The sequence below is a fragment of the Electrophorus electricus genome, unplaced genomic scaffold (assembly GCF_041902795.1).
Source record: "Electrophorus electricus isolate QZ-2024a unplaced genomic scaffold, ASM4190279v1 Scaffold40, whole genome shotgun sequence".
In the NCBI taxonomy this organism is placed as follows: Eukaryota; Metazoa; Chordata; class Actinopteri; order Gymnotiformes; family Gymnotidae; genus Electrophorus; species Electrophorus electricus.
Window position 1 is genome coordinate 1,265,870 of NW_027658693.1, and position 21,432 is coordinate 1,287,301.

The following is a 21,432-nucleotide window of genomic DNA, read 5'->3' on the forward strand; positions in this document are numbered from 1 at the left end:
TACTGATATTACCAAAGCCTGCAGTTCAGCGCATCCTAACTAATCTCAGACACCGAAGACGGTTCATTAGGTGTTTTTGCTAAATAACAGCACTCACATGACCCAATAAAAATAAACCACTTATAAATCAATCGTGCTCCAGTTAACTGTAATGCTCATCATAGGCTTTTAATGTGTAGCAGGGTTATTACAACTGTCCACAACATGCAGCTCTACTCTAAAGCACACTCGAGTGCAACAAGTGCACACTTATTTCTAACACGCCTCAGCACGTGTCCCTCACCGGTAGTATCTGGACTGCAGGTAGCTGGGGGCCTTGGAGAAGTGGCTAGCTGAGCCGAAGTCGATGACCTTGACGCGGTACGGCTGCCTGATGGGGTCCACCAGCATGATGTTGTCGGGCTTGAGGTCGGTGTGGATCAAGCCCAGGCTCTTCAGTTTCATGAGCGCTTTGGCGACCTGCTGCAGCACGGGCCGGATGCATTTCAGCAGCAGTGGGCTGAACTTGCTGCGCTTGAGGAAGTCGTAGAGGCTCTGCCCCAGCATCTCGAACACCAGGCATATGTGCTTCTTGTGCTGGAAGCACTCGTACGCGCGCACGAAGTTGAACTCGTCGGCGTTCTCCCTGCTCAGCCGGCTCAGGATGCTCACCTGAGGAGGAGCAAAGGAGGGAAGACGGAATACGCGTTAAGCCGAAGCTACGTGGTCACAGCTTCAAAGTTTGATACTGCTGACAAATAGCCTACTTATTTTCAATAGCATCAAGCACTTTGTGTACTTCCCTTCAACCATTTACTTCTACAGGATTTGGGAGATGCAATTATGGAAGTGGTCCCTTGGAAATGAACCCATGAACTTGCTTTTGGTACTCAAACAATGCAGATTAATGCTCTTTCATAACAATAACATTTTTAATGCACATCCAAACAGGTATGGCTTACACAACTGAAGCTAAATCTTCTTTTTAGAGTAAGCTTCAAGCTGTCCGTGTGTTATCCGAACTAGTTCCTACTGAACTAGTGAAAATTAGAACTAGTGTGCCAAACAAGTATTTCTGTGCTACCCTGGCTGTATACAAATTCCACAGTGTGCGTTAGCACATCTGACACCAACAGAACATATGTTGTAAAAACTGAAACAAACAATAACAGAATCAGGGCTACAGCTGATTCTAGGCCATATCAATAGCTCATTTAAAGCAGGCACAACTTTCCCACCTCGTTCTGGCCCTGTCGAGCATAGGACGGATGACTTTTCAGGATCTTGATTGCGACTACTTCACTGGTGCCCCGCTTCCAGCACTTGGCGACCTGGCCAAAGGTTCCACGGCCCAGGGACTCCAAAACCTCGTAGCTGTTGGAGACGGAGCGGAGGATCTCGTTCTGCACCAGTTGGTACTCGCAATCGCTGCCCCTGGCCACACGCTTGGACAACCCAGGGGAGGAGAGCTCCTCCAGGATCTGTACACTGTTGCTGCTGTGTGCCTCCTCTCTCTTCCTCTTGAGGCTGCCCCGCTTCTGATAGCCGTCAGCACGCCGCGAGGTCAATGCCTCGTCTCCGCCCTGCCAGCTGGAAGAGGAGGAAGACGACGACGAAGCCTCGTCCGAGGCTCCAGAGGGGGAAAAGACCATGGCAGGTAAGCCATCGATTGAATTGAACCCCGGATCCGAGGGCCAGGGTGTCCCCGCCCGAATCCGAGGGCCAGGGCTCCCGCCCCGCGCAGGATTCTCAAATTTAACCTTCTTGGAGTGGGAGATCCCACTGAAGGAATCTGAAGGGCAAGAGAATATACCATTATGGAAAGATGAAAACAGGACTACTAACCAAATGAACAAGAGAGATTGTTTGTTCTTTGAGGCTGAATGTGATGTGCCATAATAACCATCAATTAGCTAAATTAGCTAAATCACAGAGCTTTGATTTTTTTTAAAACATCTACTGCTGTTTTAGTTTTAATTTTGAATATTTCTGTCTGAAGCAGAGCAGAGCCCTGATCGATGCCATTGTTTTTTGGGCAGGCTTTAGCAAGTGATTGCTTTCTCTTTACACGCTTCTCAGAAAAGACAAGTTCTTTGTCTTGCGTTACTCAAAGGTGGTTCTGTGTGCTAAAACAACATCTTGACCTTTCAGCGATGCTGCCACACTGAAAAACAGAAGGCCAAGAAAAAAACAGCTTCTATTCTTAGACTCTCTGGCACTCTAAGTGCTTGCTGATACCTTGCTGACTGCAGTATTTCCTACACCTTTCCAACTGAGAGGCTCCTGAACTTGCAGCACCTCTGTCAATTAATCAATTGCATAACAAGAGTTCATCCGCTCTATAATTGAGGGAGATACCCCCTCTAATCATTAATGCTCATCATTACAAAGACCATTAGTGTAAGCTGATGAAAAATGTTTCAATGTATTTAAAAGGTAAAGAACAGAGTAGCAATGTAAAGATACCATTTATAATGCATTACATTTTAGTCTTTGACACAATCTCTTGCCCTGAAACAGTGTTTAGGGCGATTACAATGCTGTTTCAATATGTTTAAAAGGTAAAGAACAGAGTAGCAATGTAAAGATTCCATTTATAATGCATTACATTTTAGTCTAAAACACAAACTCTTGCCTTGAAACAGTGTTTAGGGCGATTGCAATGCTGTTTCAATGTGTTTAAAAGGTAAAGAACAAAGTAGCAATGTAAAGATACCATTTATAATGCATTACATTTTAGTCTAAAACAAAATCTCTTACCCTGAAACAGTGTTGTTGGGCGATTACAATGCTGTTTCAATGTGTTTAAAAGGTAAAGAACAGAGTAGCAATGTAAAGATACCATTTATAATGCATTACATTTTAGTCTTTAACACAATCTCTTGCCCTGAAACAGTGTTTAGGGCGATTACAATGCTGTTTCAATATGTTTAAAAGGTAAAGAACAGAGTAGCAATGTAAAGATACCATTTATAATGCTTTACATTTTAGTCTAAAACACAATCTCTTGCCGTAAAACAGTGTTTAGGGCGATTAAAATGCTGTTTCAATGTTTAAAAGGTAAAGAACAGAGTAGCAATGTAAAGATTCCATTTATAATGCATTACATTTTAGTCTAAAACACAATCTCTTGCCGTAAAACAGTGTTTAGGGCGATTAAAATGCTGTTTCAATGTTTAAAAGGTAAAGAACAGAGTAGCAATGTAAAGATTCCATTTATAATGCATTACATTTTAGTCTAAAACACAATCTCTTGCCCTGAAACAGTGTTTAGCGCGATTACAATGCTTTGAAACGCTGTTTCAATGTGTTTAAAGGTAAAGAAGAGAGTTGCAATGTAAAGATTCTACTTATCATGAATTACATTTTAGTCTAAAACACAATCTGGGTTTGTGTGTATATAAATGATGTAATCTTACTGTTGTGGAACAAATTACTTCCATTTCCATTTTTTAAGGCAAAAATATTAAATGTTGGAATTTATCATTACATATTCATATGAATATGACTTTAATTTGTATACATATTTGTTGACATTAGCTATTTTGATCAGTCATTTTTGTGTCTGGTTGTTCTAGCTCATATTTAGCACGTTGTCCTTGACCATGTCCCTCTGTCCACAGGGTGGTGGTGTTGGACCGTGTTACAGACACGCTGCTGTTTTCCTGCAAGGTGCTAGTGGTCGGATTTGTAGGTGAGAAATATAGAGTGAAGTCATGTGTATATTACCCATACTACACTTCATCACATTCTGACCATGATGGCACATGGCAACACACTTTAATAGGTAACTCTGAGGGTTTTTCTACATTCCCTGTAAGGTCTGCTGGCTTTCTTCTTCTTCTCTGGGAGAATCAGGCTGCCATCTGACAATTTCCAGCTTCAGCTGCTGCATTATTACTGGTTGCCCGTTATTGTACGTATTGTAACCTCAGAAAAGCTCAAGTGGTGACAATTGCTTCTGTGTGAGAACAAAACATCAGCATATTCAGTACACTGAAGAAATGGTTCTTTCTTTTTTAGATTCCAAAATGCTTATTGACAGTGATTGTAAAGTCACTTTGTTTGTAAATAACCATGATTTACACATTTATTCTGGACAGCAGTTCCTCTCATAATACTGAAGGCCCAGCATGTATATCTACTACTGCTGTTTTTTTAGACGGTGATTGTGGGAGCTTATTTCATCGCGCAGGGCTTATTTAGTGTACAGCATGTGTGTGGACACCCTTTTCCTATGCTTCTGTAAGCTACACACACACACACACACACACACACACACACACACACACACACACACACACACTCTCTCTCTCTCTCTCTCTCTCTCTCTCTCTTCATTCCAGCAGTTCATAATGACATTGGGCACACACAGTCGAAAGCTTGTATGGTCTCGTCCCTTTACTTCAGGGAGAATAGAATTATAAAAAACATTATTAGCTCACATTTCACTCTCAAGCTACTACACATATGCCAATCATGAGGACTATATTGGTTTTATTTCCACTATGATGTTTCTGTCTCCTCTAGTGGAGGATCTGGAGCGTAACGACGGCACCGTGCAGAGACCATACCTCCGATTTACTCCTCCACATCAGCTGACTTTAAAAAAACATTTAAAGCTCTACACATCATGGATCACAGAATGTCTGTTATTAACGCTATACAAGAACTATACTAAACCCATAGATCTAGACTAAGACTATAAAGTCATTTCACTTAGCTAAATAACTTTAATACATAATTTAAATCATGCAATGTGTAATAATATTTCTTGTTTTTGTTCAGGAGATGTGCAGACATTATCTGCTGTATTATTTTTGTGGCTGCCATTGTCACCTATATTCTTATTCGCTCCCTGGGTAAGAAACATTTCCAACTACACTTTCATGGGGAAAAAAAATCATTATAATTGTGGGCTCAAGCGGAAGGTCTTTTACCCATGTATGGCTTGTGAGATATCCTTCTAACGGAGGTTCTAACACAGCGTGGCTGCTTGGAGACTCTCGTCATGTCGTGTTGCCCCAGAACTCCACTGGGATGTTTTGTGGAGCTGGAGTCAATGTGTAAGTCCCTCACATACTGGATAAATATTTATATCTTCACAGGAATACCAAAACAGCACACCCAGTATGTAAGGAACACCGTCAGTATTCTTTCGAATGGACTTTAGTGAGTCGGACTAGGGTTACAATGGAGCTGTGCAGGTGCAAATCATGTGGAAACATGAAACATCAACAAGACAAGATGGGTTAGACTTTAGCTTTAAGATTTTCATGATTGGCACTGCACAGCAACAAGTGGAACCAATCAAATCACTTGTGTTTAATGATTGTCTCTAAACCAAGGGGTCCAAACTCAGGTCTAGGAGTGTCACAACACTGCAGAGTTTATTGGTTACCCCAGTCAAATTCACCCTCGAAGAAAGAACACTTAGCTGGGTAGTGGTGTGACTCTCCAGCACTGAATCCTGATACACATACTCAAAAAATTGAATAAAAATTGTTTATTTAATTGGTTAATATTCATGTGTCAAGCTGCATTTGTTTCCTGCATCCTCTCGTGTTTCAGTGACAAACCAAACGTCCTCTACTTTGACCTTCTGAAGTGTGCCAGAGCAACGACAGAAATGGACGCCATTCTAGAGGGTCTCCAGTGTCCAACCACTCAAGTGAGATTTCCACACAAATGTCCTGTTGACATTGTACAGAAACCAAACACGTATGTCAGTAGCCTTTTAGAAATATGCACATGAGACTCATTTATTACAAAACAGTTTAGCATGTAGTATGTGAATGCCAGTTTGTAAGTCTGGGGGCTTGGGTCTCCTTTTGCTGCTTGGTTTGGGAGCCTTTTGCTCTATCATGCAATGAACAATGTGTAAATAGTGTAGATAGAAATATAAAAAGCAACACTGTGTTTAGCTACTCAAATAAGATCTCCTTCACTCTGTGTGTTTGTGCGTTGGTTTGCAGGTCTGTGTTAAAAAATGCCCTTCAGAGTTCTGGAAGTTGCCCCCAGAGGCGTATGCCCCAAATGCCCTGCCTAAAGACTTCTTTCAGCAGCAGTATTGTGACCCTAGACTTGACCTCGCCCAAACCACATTGGTAAAACCTCACACTGCAAATAAGCAATGTAACCAGCTTCATCTCTGAGAAATAAACCCTCACCTCACTCTTGACAGAACAGAATTTGTCGTATCAAAAGTCTTTGCAATATGCAACTCTTTGTACATGTAATTCATGCATTGGCTTAGCCACTCACGCATACACAGCATTTGTGCATACATAGCATTCTGCATGTTAATGAGATTTTCACATGCATTTCCACTACAGAGTGTCCAAGACATCCTCAATCAAGAGCTTTGTCCATATTTCTACACGCCAAGTAAACCAGGTAAAGACAGCAGGATTACACAACTACCTGTTAATTTGTCCATTCTGTTTTGTAACAGTTTGACTATGCTATGTACCAAAACATAACCAAACCACCAGGAAAGTACTTATACCTGCAGTGATAAGTCAGCAGGTTTAATTGTTAGTCATATTATTTTCTGTCTCTCCCTCCACCCAGAACTAGGGAGATGTCTGCCTAGCTTTGACTGGCAGGACGTTCCTCCAGACTTCTCTCTCCCTGGATTCGCTTCCGTTAATGAAACAGTCGAGCACATAAAGGGATATATGGAGTAATCCTTCACACACACTCACACACACATTTCACTCTCAAGCTACTACACATATGCCAATCATCAGGACTATATTGTTTTTATTTCCACTGTGATGTTTCTGTCTCCTCTAGTGGAGGGTCTGGAGCGTAATGACGGCACCGTGCAGAGACCATACCACATGCCCAGGTCTCTGTGGCAAATCCTCCACAAGAGAGACAGCTTTCTCCCTTAATGAATAAACCATCCAGCATATATTTGAGTCTTTTTTCTGTTGTTGTAACTGTAAAACTGTTCTCAACAGCATTTCGACCACTGTTTTGTTCAAAAGAGATCTGACGGGGCGGCCTCTGGACTGATCCAGTTTTGACCGAACGGCAGACACACACTGGATGTTCTGGCAAACATTTACATATCTGGCTGGACCTTAACCATGTTGCTCTGTTTATTTGATACGCCTACTCTTTTCATATACCGCACTGCTTATTGTGTAGGAGTAGGCTTGCTCCTAAATGTGGAGTATATGAGAGGCTTAAGGGGAAGTTGATATATTTAATTGAGTTTTAGTTCTTTGCCAACCTCTCTCATTATGTGTGAAAGATCACATTTCATGGGATGCTACAATATATTTTTTTTAATTCCTGAGTGTAATAATGTCAAGATTGGCCACCCTCCTGGACTCCCTCTTTCCGTGGTTTCACGGCTTGCGCTGCAGGCCGCTCCCCCCTGCAGCGTTGGTCAAGACGGGTAGACGCTTACCTGGGATCTCGTCGTTATCAAAATAAACGTGAGCCTGCTTCTTCCGGGAACGACGAGATGCCCGTGTACAGGCGGCCACGACCAAGGCACACAGCAGGGTTTAAATACATGAACTAGAAACGAGGGACAGGTGTACGCAATCAGTGTGAGGACAAAATGAAACCGTGGAACGGAACAAAACACAAGACATGGAAAACACGGAACATGGAAGGGACTGATCGTGACAATCAGCATAGATTATTTAACACAAAGATTCAGAACTGCTGGTGCTGTGTATTTAATCATCTAATATAGACACCAGTACCTCCACTAAAGCCTGCCATAATGATATCAACATCAAATGCAAAAAAAGTAATTTTGTTTCCAATAGTAAAACCAAAAAAAAAAAGCCAAACAAATAAAACGTGATGATGGACATGCGCCTCTTTAAAGGATTTTCTCAATAAATATATGTAGAATTTATGACTATAACAGAATACAGCAAAGAGAAAAATGCAAGAATGCATATGGCGAAGGACGTATGGCAAGTATGGCAAATTCCTCCTAAATGTCTATATGGTTCCATCAATGCAATATTTGAAGCTCTATGAAATAAACAAACCAAATTGTTATCAGAACACTCCACTATATTCATGAAAAACACTTTCTCATGTACTCATGGTATAACTCATTTTTACTGTAGGAATTTGGAATAATAGGATGGCAAAATCCTGTTCATGCCTATTCTGTTCCATATATGCAATAGTTGAAGCACTATAAAATACACAATTCATATTGTTATCAAATCCTTCCAATATATTCTTGAAATACACTTTCTTGTGTATCCATACTATTACGTTCCAATGTTTTTACTTTAATTTGGAGTAAAAGGATGGCAAAATCCTCATAAACATGTATTCGTTCCACTATATAATCAGTTTTTGAAACTCTAGAAAACAAACTAGTCAAATTGTTATCAGATCCCTCCACAATATTCATGAAATCCACTTTCTCATGTACCCATGGTATGACTTTCAAGTGTTTTACTGTAGGAAGCTTGAGTAATAGGATGGCAAAATCCTCTTAAACATCTGTTCAGTTCAACATATATCACTACTCGAAGATCTATAAAATACACAATTCAAATTGTTATAAAATCACTCCACTACGTACTTGAAATAAACTTCCTCCTGTACCCATGATATGACTTTCAGTCATTTTTACTGCAGGAATTTGGAATAATGGAGTAGCAAAATTCTGTCGAATGTCTATTCAGTTCCATATATGTAATAATTGAAGCTCTATAAATAAATCAAATCAAATTGTTATCAGATCACTCCACTAAATTCTTGATATACACTATCTTATGTACCTGTGGTATGACTTTCAGTCATTTTTACAGTAGGAATTTAGAGTAATAGGATGGCAATATCCTGTGAAATGTCTATTCAGTTCACTATATATCACTACATGAAGCTGAGTGAAATGCACAAATCAAATTGTTATCAAATCACTTCATTAAATTCTTGAAATACAGTTTCTCTTGTACTCATGAATGACTTTCAGTCATTTTTACTGTAGGAATTTGGAGTAATAGGATGGCAAAAGCCTGTTAAATATCTATTTGGTTCACTACATATCACTTTTCCTTGTACCCATAATATAATGTTGAATATATTTACTGTAAAAATTTAAAGTATTGGGATGGCAAACTCATGTAAATTGCCTGTTTGGTTATATACATGCAACTTTAGAAAGTCTTTAAAATAAACAAATCAAATTGTTATCACATATCACTACTATACTCTTGAACTACTATACTATACTACTATTCTCATAGTCAGTGTAGACGTAGTTTAGGTAGGGGACGGGAGACGTTGTCACTTAGCCTCACAGGTTACATCTTGGCGATAAGCCTAAGGTTACATTATTATGTAAAGATTATTTTATTATTTGTGTAGCTTTTTTTGTACGTTAAAAGCACAGTAACCACGGACAGTTTAATCGTATAGGCCTAAATATTCGATACAGGACATGGAAAATTGAGCGCGAGCATCCCATAGCATGGAAAGCAGGTGCTCGTGACCAAGCTGCCTTTGTTGAAGAGCTAAGAACGAGAACGTGCTGTGACTTCCAACGTCACAATGTGTCAATAACCTGGAATGATGCGTCATAAGAATAGATTATCGAATGCAAGATTATTTTTTACTGAAACATTACACATTGCGGACTCTGTGTGATGGCGCTTATCGAAAGTGCAAGGGAGTGTACTGTAGTCAGCATGCCAGATTATTGCGGTGAGTTTTGTTGTTGTTGTTTTTTCCAGATATAGCCATATGCCAAAGATTTTATGAGAACCCATACGTCAAATACAATGGTTAAAAAAGAAAAAAAATGTACAAAACTAGCTTGTACATTTCATGTTAAAATAATAAATGTTCTTACGTACTTGGTAGGTCTACCTTATATTAAAAACATTTATATAGTGTACGATCTGTAACTGTGTATCAGATCGAAAGCGTATGTGTGCAGAAGGTGTCATAAAAAAAAAAAGAAAAGTGTTGTAACGGCCCTAGTGTCGCTGGACAAGGAGCAGGACGGACAGACGTGTATTAACACACGATAAAGACACCGGCGCTCATATGCAACATAAACAGTGAACATAAAACACGAATACAGATAACGAACTATGTGAACACGAACATGGGCATTGACCGACTAAGATGCACACTCCCACAGCGGTTTAAACACACAGACGTTACAAGACTAAACCATGTGCAGTTGCGCGTTAATTACTCAGGCGTGGTTACAAACAAGACTATGAACTCCCACTGCACGCGGCGGGCCGTACCACATGGCTAGTGTGAAGGGGAGCGTTCCATGACAACTGTATATAAAATGTGTTAGACAAAATATAGCGTACCGGTCAAAGGTTCAGACACGCGTGACTGAATATATGTTTTTCATAGGTTTAAATTCATTCTAATGTAATGGTATATACTTAGAATTTATAGAATATATATATTCTTCATTTCTATCTTCTCAGGGGAACCTCCTCCGTATGAGCCCATTTTCAGGCGACCAGTTAACAAGAGGCGAGTCCGGCAATCTCTCAGTGCTTCTCCGATTTACTCCTCCACATCAGCTGACTTTAAAAAACCATTTAAAGCTCTACACATCATGGATCACAGAATGTCTGTTATTAACGCTATACAAGAACTATACTAAGGCCATAGATCTAGACTAAGACTATAAAGTTATTTCACTTAGCTAAATAACTTTAATACATAATTTAAATCATGCAATGTGTAATAATATTTCTTGTTTTTGTTCAGGAGATGTGCAGACATTATCTGCTGTATTATTTTTGTGGCTGCCATTGTCACCTATATTCTTATTCGCTCCCTGGGTAAGAAACATTTCCAACTACACTTTCATGGGGGAAAAAAAATCATTATTATTGTGGGCTCAAGCGGAAGGTCTTTTACCCATGTATGGCTTGTGAGATATCCTTCTAACGGAGGTTCTAACACAGCGTGGCTGCTTGGAGACTCTCGTCATGTCGTGTTGCCCCAGAACTCCACTGGGATGTTTTGTGGAGCTGGAGTCAATGTGTAAGTCCCTCACATATTGGATAAGTATTTATATCTTCACAGGAATACCAAAACAGCACACCCAGTATGTAAGGAACACCGTCAGTATTCTTTCGAATGGACTTTAGTGAGTCGGACTAGGGTTACAATGGAGCTGTGCAGGTGCAAATCATGTGGAAACATGAAACATCAACAAGACAAGATGGGTTAGACTTTAGCTTTAAGATTTTCATGATTGGCACTGCACAGCAACAAGTGGAACCAATCAAATCACTTGTGTTTAATGATTGTCTCTAAACCAAGGGGTCCAAACTCAGGTCTAGGAGTGTCACAACACTGCAGAGTTTATTGGTTACCCCAGTTCAATTCACCCTCGAAGAAAGAACACTTAGCTGGGTAGTGGTGTGACTCTCCAGCACTGAATCCTGATACACATACTCAAAAAATTGAATAAAAATTGTTTATTTAATTGGCTAATATTCATGTGTCAAGCTGCATTTGTTTCCTGCATCCTCTCGTGTTTCAGTGACAAACCAAACGTCCTCTACTTTGACCTTCTGAAGTGTGCCAGAGCAACGACAGAAATGGACGCCATTCTAGAGGGTCTCCAGTGTCCAACCACTCAAGTGAGATTTCCACACAAATGTCCTGTTGACATTGTACAGAAACCAAACACGTATGTCAGTAGCCTTTTAGAAATATGCACATGAGACTCATTTATTACAAAACAGTTTAGCATGTAGTATGTGAATGCCAGTTTGTAAGTCTGGGGGCTTGGGTCTCCTTTTGCTGCTTGGTTTGGGAGCCTTTTGCTCTATCATGCAATGAACAATGTGTAAATAGTGTAGATAGAAATATAAAAAGCAACACTGTGTTTAGCTACTCAAATAAGATCTCCTTCACTCTGTGTGTTTGTGCGTTGGTTTGCAGGTCTGTGTTAAAAAATGCCCTTCAGAGTTCTGGAAGTTGCCCCCAGAGGCGTATGCCCCAAATGCCCTGCCTAAAGACTTCTTTCAGCAGCAGTATTGTGACCCTAGACTTGACCTCGCCCAAACCACATTGGTAAAACCTCACACTGCAAATAAGCAATGTAACCAGCTTCATCTCTGAGAAATAAACCCTCACCTCACTCTTGACAGAACAGAATTTGTCGTATCAAAAGTCTTTGCAATATGCAACTCTTTGTACATGTAATTCATGCATTGGCTTAGCCACTCACGCATACATAGCATTTGTGCATACATAGCATTCTGCATGTTAATGAGATTTTCACATGCATTTCCACTACAGAGTGTCCAAGACATCCTCAATCAAGAGCTTTGTCCATATTTCTACACGCCAAGTAAACCAGGTAAAGACAGCAGGATTACACAACTACCTGTTAATTTGTCCATTCTGTTTTGTAACAGTTTGACTATGCTATGTACCAAAACATAACCAAACCACCAGGAAAGTACTTATACCTGCAGTGATAAGTCAGCAGGTTTAATTGTTAGTCATATTATTTTCTGTCTCTCCCTCCACCCAGAACTAGGGAGATGTCTGCCTAGCTTTGACTGGCAGGACGTTCCTCCAGACTTCTCTCTCCCTGGATTCGCTTCCGTTAATGAAACAGTCGAGCACATAAAGGGATATATGGAGTAATCCTTCACACACACTCACACACACATTTCACTCTCAAGCTACTACACATATGCCAATCATTAGGACTATATTGTTTTTATTTCCACTGTGATGTTTCTGTCTCCTCTAGTGGAGGGTCTGGAGCGTAATGACGGCACCGTGCAGAGACCATACCACATGCCCAGGTCTCTGTGGCAAATCCTCCACAAGAGAGACAGCTTTCTCCCTTAATGAATAAACCATCCAGCATATATTTGAGTCTTTTTTCTGTTGTTGTAACTGTAAAACTGTTCTCAACAGCATTTCGACCACTGTTTTGTTCAAAAGAGATCTGACGGGGCGGCCTCTGGACTGATCCAGTTTTGACCGAACGGCAGACACACACTGGATGTTCTGGCAAACATTTACATATCTGGCTGGACCTTAACCATGTTGCTCTGTTTATTTGATACGCCTACTCTTTTCATATACCGCACTGCTTATTGTGTAGGAGTAGGCTTGCTCCTAAATGTGGAGTATATGAGAGGCTTAAGGGGAAGTTGATATATTTAATTGAGTTTTAGTTCTTTGCCAACCTCTCTCATTATGTGTGAAAGATCACATTTCATGGGATGCTACAATATATATTTTTTAATTCCTGAGTGTAATAATGTCAAGATTGGCCACCCTCCTGGACTCCCTCTTTCCGTGGTTTCACGTCTTGCGCTGCAGGCCGCTCCCCCCTGCAGCGTTGGTCAAGACGGGTAGACGCTTACCTGGGATCTCGTCGTTATCAAAATAAACGTGAGCCTGCTTCTTCCGGGACCGACGAGATGCCCGTGTACAGGCGGCCACGACCAAGGCACACAGCAGGGTTTAAATACATGAACTAGAAACGAGGGACAGGTGTACGCAATCAGTGAGGACAAAATGAAACCGTGGAACGGAACAAAACACAAGACATGGAAAACACGGAACATGGAAGGGACTGATCGTGACAATCAGCATAGATTATTTAACACAAAGATTCAGAACTGCTGGTGCTGTGTATTTAATCATCTAATATAGACACCAGTACCTCCACTAAAGCCTGCCATAATGATATCAACATCAAATGCAAAAAAAGTAATTTTGTTTCCAATAGTAAAACCAAAAAAAAAAGCCAAACAAATAAAACGTGATGATGGACATGCGCCTCTTTAAAGGATTTTCTCAAATATATGTAGAATTTATGACTATAACAGAAAACAGCAAAGAGAAAAATGCAAGAATGCATATGGCGAAGGACGTATGGCAAGTATGGCAAATTCCTCCTAAATGTCTATATGGTTCCATCAATGCAATATTTGAAGCTCTATGAAATAAACAAACCAAATTGTTATCAGAACACTCCACTATATTCATGAAAAACACTTTCTCATGTACTCATGGTATAACTCATTTTTACTGTAGGAATTTGGAATAATAAGATGGCAAAATCCTGTTCATGCCTATTCTGTTCCATATATGCAATAGTTGAAGCACTATAAAATACACAATTCATATTGTTATCAAATCCTTCCAATATATTCTTGAAATACACTTTCTTGTGTATCCATACTATTACGTTCCAATGTTTTTACTTTAATTTGGAGTAAAAGGATGGCAAAATCCTCATAAACATGTATTCGTTCCACTATATAATCAGTTTTTGAAACTCTAGAAAACAAACTAGTCAAATTGTTATCAGATCCCTCCACAATATTCATGAAATCCACTTTCTCATGTACCCATGGTATGACTTTCAAGTGTTTTACTGTAGGAAGCTTGAGTAATAGGATGGCAAAATCCTCTTAAACATCTGTTCAGTTCAACATATATCACTACTCGAAGCTCTATAAAATACACAATTCAAATTGTTATAAAATCACTCCACTACGTACTTGAAATAAACTTCCTCCTGTACCCATGATATGACTTTCAGTCATTTTTACTGCAGGAATTTGGAATAATGGAGTAGCAAAATTCTGTCGAATGTCTATTCAGTTCCATATATGTAATAATTGAAGCTCTATAAATAAATCAAATCAAATTGTTATCAGATCACTCCACTAAATTCTTGATATACACTATCTTATGTACCTGTGGTATGACTTTCAGTCATTTTTACAGTAGGAATTTAGAGTAATAGGATAGCAATATCCTGTGAAATGTCTATTCAGTTCACTATATATCACTACATGAAGCTGAGTGAAATGCACAAATCAAATTGTTATCAAATCACTTCATTAAATTCTTGAAATACAGTTTCTCTTGTACTCATGAATGACTTTCAGTCATTTTTACTGTAGGAATTTGGAGTAATAGGATGGCAAAAGCCTGTTAAATATCTATTTGGTTCACTACATATCACTTTTCCTTGTACCCATAATATAATGTTGAATATATTTACTGTAAAAATTTAAAGTATTGGGATGGCAAACTCATGTAAATTGCCTGTTTGGTTATATACATGCAACTTTAGAAAGTCTTTAAAATAAACAAATCAAATTGTTATCACATATCACTACTATACTCTTGAACTACTATACTATACTACTATTCTCATAGTCAGTGTAGACGTAGTTTAGGTAGGGGACGGGAGACGTTGTCACTTAGCCTCACAGGTTACATCTTGGCGATAAGCCTAAGGTTACATTATTATGTAAAGATTATTTTATTATTTGTGTAGCTTTTTTTGTACGTTAAAAGCACAGTAACCACGGACAGTTTAATCGTATAGGCCTAAATATTCGATACAGGACATGGAAAATTGAGCGCGAGCATCCCATAGCATGGAAAGCAGGTGCTCGTGACCAAGCTGCCTTTGTTGATGAGCTAAGAACCAGAACGTGCTGTGACTTCCAACGTCACAATGTGTCAATAACCTGGAATGATGCGTCATAAGAATAGATTATCGAATGCAAGATTATTTTTTACTGAAACATTACACATTGCGGACTCTGTGTGATGGCGCTTATCGAAAGTGCAAGGGAGTGTACTGTAGTCAGCATGCCAGATTATTGCGGTGAGTTTTGTTGTTGTTGTTTTTTCCAGATATAGCCATATGCCAAAGATTTTATGAGAACCCATACGTCAAATACAATGGTTAAAAAAGAAAAAAAATGTACAAAACTAGCTTGTACATTTCATGTTAAAATAATAAATGTTCTTACGTACTTGGTAGGTCTACCTTATATTAAAAACATTTATATAGTGTACGATCTGTAACTGTGTATCAGATCGAAAGCGTATGTGTGCAGAAGGTGTCATAAAAAAAAAAGAAAAGTGTTGTAACAGCCCTAGTGTCGCTGGACAAGGAGCAGGACGGACAGACGTGTATTAACACACGATAAAGAGACCGGCGCTCATATGCAACATAAACAGTGAACATAAAACACGAATACAGATAACGAACTATGTGAACACGAACATGGGCATTGACCGACTAAGATGCACACTCCCACAGCGGTTTAAACACACAGACGTTACAAGACTAAACCATGTGCAGTTGCGCGTTAATTACACAGGCGTGGTTAGAAACAACACTATGAACTCCCACTGCACGCGGCGGGCCGTACCACATGGCTAGTGTGAAGGGGAGCGTTCCATGACAACTGTATATAAAATGTGTTAGACAAAATATAGCGTACCGGTCAAAGGTTCAGACACGCGGGACTGAATATATGTTTTTCAAAGGTTTCAATTCATTCTAATGTAATGGTATATACTTAGAATTTATAGAATATATATATTCTTCAATTCTATCTTCTCAGGGGAACCTCCTCCGTATGAGCCCATTTTCAGGAGACCAGTTAACAAGAGGCGAGTCCGGCAATCTCTCATTGCTTCTCCGATTTACTCCTCCACATCAGCTGACTTTAAAAAACCATTTAAAGCTCTACACATCATGGATCACAGAATGTCTGTTATTAACGCTATACAAGAACTATACTAAGGCCATAGATCTAGACTAAGACTATAAAGTTATTTCACTTAGCTAAATAACTTTAATACATAATTTAAATCATGCAATGTGTAATAATATTTCTTGTTTTTGTTCAGGAGATGTGCAGACATTATCTGCTGTATTATTTTTGTGGCTGCCATTGTCACCTATATTCTTATTCGCTCCCTGGGTAAGAAACATTTCCAACTACACTTTCATGGGGGAAAAAAAATCATTATTATTGTGGGCTCAAGCGGAAGGTCTTTTACCCATGTATGGCTTGTGAGATATCCTTCTAACGGAGGTTCTAACACAGCGTGGCTGCTTGGAGACTCTCGTCATGTCGTGTTGCCCCAGAACTCCACTGGGATGTTTTGTGGAGCTGGAGTCAATGTGTAAGTCCCTCACATACTGGATAAGTATTTATATCTTCACAGGAATACCAAAACAGCACACCCAGTATGTAAGGAACACCGTCAGTATTCTTTCGAATGGACTTTAGTGAGTCGGACTAGGGTTACAATGGAGCTGTGCAGGTGCAAATCATGTGGAAACATGAAACATCAACAAGACAAGATGGGTTAGACTTTAGCTTTAAGATTTTCATGATTGGCACTGCACAGCAACAAGTGGAACCAATCAAATCACTTGTGTTTAATGATTGTCTCTAAACCAAGGGGTCCAAACTCAGGTCTAGGAGTGTCACAACACTGCAGAGTTTATTGGTTACCCCAGTCAAATTCACCCTCGAAGAAAGAACACTTAGCTGGGTAGTGGTGTGACTCTCCAGCACTGAATCCTGATACACATACTCAAAAAATTGAATAAAAATTGTTTATTTAATTGGCTAATATTCATGTGTCAAGCTGCATTTGTTTCCTGCATCCTCTCGTGTTTCAGTGACAAACCAAACGTCCTCTACTTTGACCTTCTGAAGTGTGCCAGAGCAACGACAGAAATGGACGCCATTCTAGAGGGTCTCCAGTGTCCAACCACTCAAGTGAGATTTCCACACAAATGTCCTGTTGACATTGTACAGAAACCAAACACGTATGTCAGTAGCCTTTTAGAAATATGCACATGAGACTCATTTATTACAAAACAGTTTAGCATGTAGTATGTGAATGCCAGTTTGTAAGTCTGGGGGCTTGGGTCTCCTTTTGCTGCTTGGTTTGGGAGCCTTTTGCTCTATCATGCAATGAACAATGTGTAAATAGTGTAGATAGAAATATAAAAAGCAACACTGTGTTTAGCTACTCAAATAAGATCTCCTTCACTCTGTGTGTTTGTGCGTTGGTTTGCAGGTCTGTGTTAAAAAATGCCCTTCAGAGTTCTGGAAGTTGCCCCCAGAGGCGTATGCCCCAAATGCCCTGCCTAAAGACTTCTTTCAGCAGCAGTATTGTGACCCTAGACTTGACCTCGCCCAAACCACATTGGTAAAACCTCACACTGCAAATAAGCAATGTAACCAGCTTCATCTCTGAGAAATAAACCCTCACCTCACTCTTGACAGAACAGAATTTGTCGTATCAAAAGTCTTTGCAATATGCAACTCTTTGTACATGTAATTCATGCATTGGCTTAGCCACTCACGCATACATAGCATTTGTGCATACATAGCATTCTGCATGTTAATGAGATTTTCACATGCATTTCCACTACAGAGTGTCCAAGACATCCTCAATCAAGAGCTTTGTCCATATTTCTACACGCCAATTAAACCAGGTAAAGACAGCAGGATTACACAACTACCTGTTAATTTGTCCATTCTGTTTTGTAACAGTTTGACTATGCTATGTACCAAAACATAACCAAACCACCAGGAAAGTACTTATACCTGCAGTGATAAGTCAGCAGGTTTAATTGTTAGTCATATTATTTTCTGTCTCTCCCTCCACCCAGAACTAGGGAGATGTCTGCCTAGCTTTGACTGGCAGGACGTTCCTCCAGACTTCTCTCTCCCTGGATTCGCTTCCGTTAATGAAACAGTCGAGCACATAAAGGGATATATGGAGTAATCCTTCACACACACTCACACACACATTTCACTCTCAAGCTACTACACATATGCCAATCATCAGGACTATATTGTTTTTATTTCCACTGTGATGTTTCTGTCTCCTCTAGTGGAGGGTCTGGAGCGTAATGACGGCACCGTGCAGAGACCATACCACATGCCCAGGTCTCTGTGGCAAATCCTCCACAAGAGAGACAGCTTTCTCCCTTAATGAATAAACCATCCAGCATATATTTGAGTCTTTTTTCTGTTGTTGTAACTGTAAAACTGTTCTCAACAGCATTTCGACCACTGTTTTGTTCAAAAGAGATCTGACGGGGCGGCCTCTGGACTGATCCAGTTTTGACCGAACGGCAGACACACACTGGATGTTCTGGCAAACATTTACATATCTGGCTGGACCTTAACCATGTTGCTCTGTTTATTTGATACGCCTACTCTTTTCATATACCGCACTGCTTATTGTGTAGGAGTAGGCTTGCTCCTAAATGTGGAGTATATGAGAGGCTTAAGGGGAAGTTGATATATTTAATTGAGTTTTAGTTCTTTGCCAACCTCTCTCATTATGTGTGAAAGATCACATTTCATGGGATGCTACAATATATATTTTTTAATTCCTGAGTGTAATAATGTCAAGATTGGCCACCCTCCTGGACTCCCTCTTTCCGTGGTTTCACGTCTTGCGCTGCAGGCCGCTCCCCCCTGCAGCGTTGGTCAAGACGGGTAGACGCTTACCTGGGATCTCGTCGTTATCAAAATAAACGTGAGCCTGCTTCTTCCGGGACCGACGAGATGCCCGTGTACAGGCGGCCACGACCAAGGCACACAGCAGGGTTTAAATACATGAACTAGAAACGAGGGACAGGTGTACGCAATCAGTGAGGACAAAATGAAACCGTGGAACGGAACAAAACACAAGACATGGAAAACACGGAACATGGAAGGGACTGATCGTGACAATCAGCATAGATTATTTAACACAAAGATTCAGAACTGCTGGTGCTGTGTATTTAATCATCTAATATAGACACCAGTACCTCCACTAAAGCCTGCCATAATGATATCAACATCAAATGCAAAAAAAGTAATTTTGTTTCCAATAGTAAAACCAAAAAAAAAAGCCAAACAAATAAAACGTGATGATGGACATGCGCCTCTTTAAAGGATTTTCTCAATAAATATATGTAGAATTTATGACTATAACAGAATACAGCAAAGAGAAAAATGCAAGAATGCATATGGCGAAGGACGTATGGCAAGTATGGCAAATTCCTCCTAAATGTCTATATGGTTCCATCAATGCAATATTTGAAGCTCTATGAAATAAACAAACCAAATTGTTATCAGAACACTCCACTATATTCATGAAAAACACTTTCTCATGTACTCATGGTATAACTCATTTTTACTGTAGGAATTTGGAATAATAGGATGGCAAAATCCTGTTCATGCCTATTCTGTTCCATATATGCAATAGTTGAAGCACTATAAAATACACAATTCATATTGTTATCAAATCCTTCCAATATATTCTTGAAATACACTTTCTTGTGTATCCATACTATTACGTTCCAATGTTTTTACTTTAATTTGGAGTAAAAGGATGGCAAAATCCTCATAAACATGTATTCGTTCCACTATATAATCAGTTTTTGAAACTCTAGAAAACAAACTAGTCAAATTGTTATCAGATCCCTCCACAATATTCATGAAATCCACTTTCTCATGTACCCATGGTATGACTTTCAAGTGTTTTACTGTAGGAAGCTTGAGTAATAGGATGGCAAAATCCTCTTAAACATCTGTTCAGTTCAACATATATCACTACTCGAAGATCTATAAAATACACAATTCAAATTGTTATAAAATCACTCCACTACGTACTTGAAATAAACTTCCTCCTGTACCCATGATATGACTTTCAGTCATTTTTACTGCAGGAATTTGGAATAATGGAGTAGCAAAATTCTGTCGAATGTCTATTCAGTTCCATATATGTAATAATTGAAGCTCTATAAATAAATCAAATCAAATTGTTATCAGATCACTCCACTAAATTCTTGATATACACTATCTTATGTACCTGTGGTATGACTTTCAGTCATTTTTACAGTAGGAATTTAGAGTAATAGGATGGCAATATCCTGTGAAATGTCTATTCAGTTCACTATATATCACTACATGAAGCTGAGTGAAATGCACAAATCAAATTGTTATCAAATCACTTCATTAAATTCTTGAAATACAGTTTCTCTTGTACTCATGAATGACTTTCAGTCATTTTTACTGTAGGAATTTGGAGTAATAGGATGGCAAAAGCCTGTTAAATATCTATTTGGTTCACTACATATCACTTTTCCTTGTACCCATAATATAATGTTGAATATATTTACTGTAAAAATTTAAAGTATTGGGATGGCAAACTCATGTAAATTGCCTGTTTGGTTATATACATGCAACTTTAGAAAGTCTTTAAAATAAACAAATCAAATTGTTATCACATATCACTACTATACTCTTGAACTACTATACTATACTACTATTCTCATAGTCAGTGTAGACGTAGTTTAGGTAGGGGACGGGAGACGTTGTCACTTAGCCTCACAGGTTACATCTTGACGATAAGCCTAAGGTTACATTATTATGTAAAGATTATTTTATTATTTGTGTAGCTTTTTTTGTACGTTAAAAGCACAGTAACCACGGACAGTTTAATCGTATAGGCCTAAATATTCGATACAGGACATGGAAAATTGAGCGCGAGCATCCCATAGCATGGAAAGCAGGTGCTCGTGACCAAGCTGCCTTTGTTGATGAGCTAAGAACGAGAACGTGCTGTGACTTCCAACATCACAATGTGTCAATAACCTGG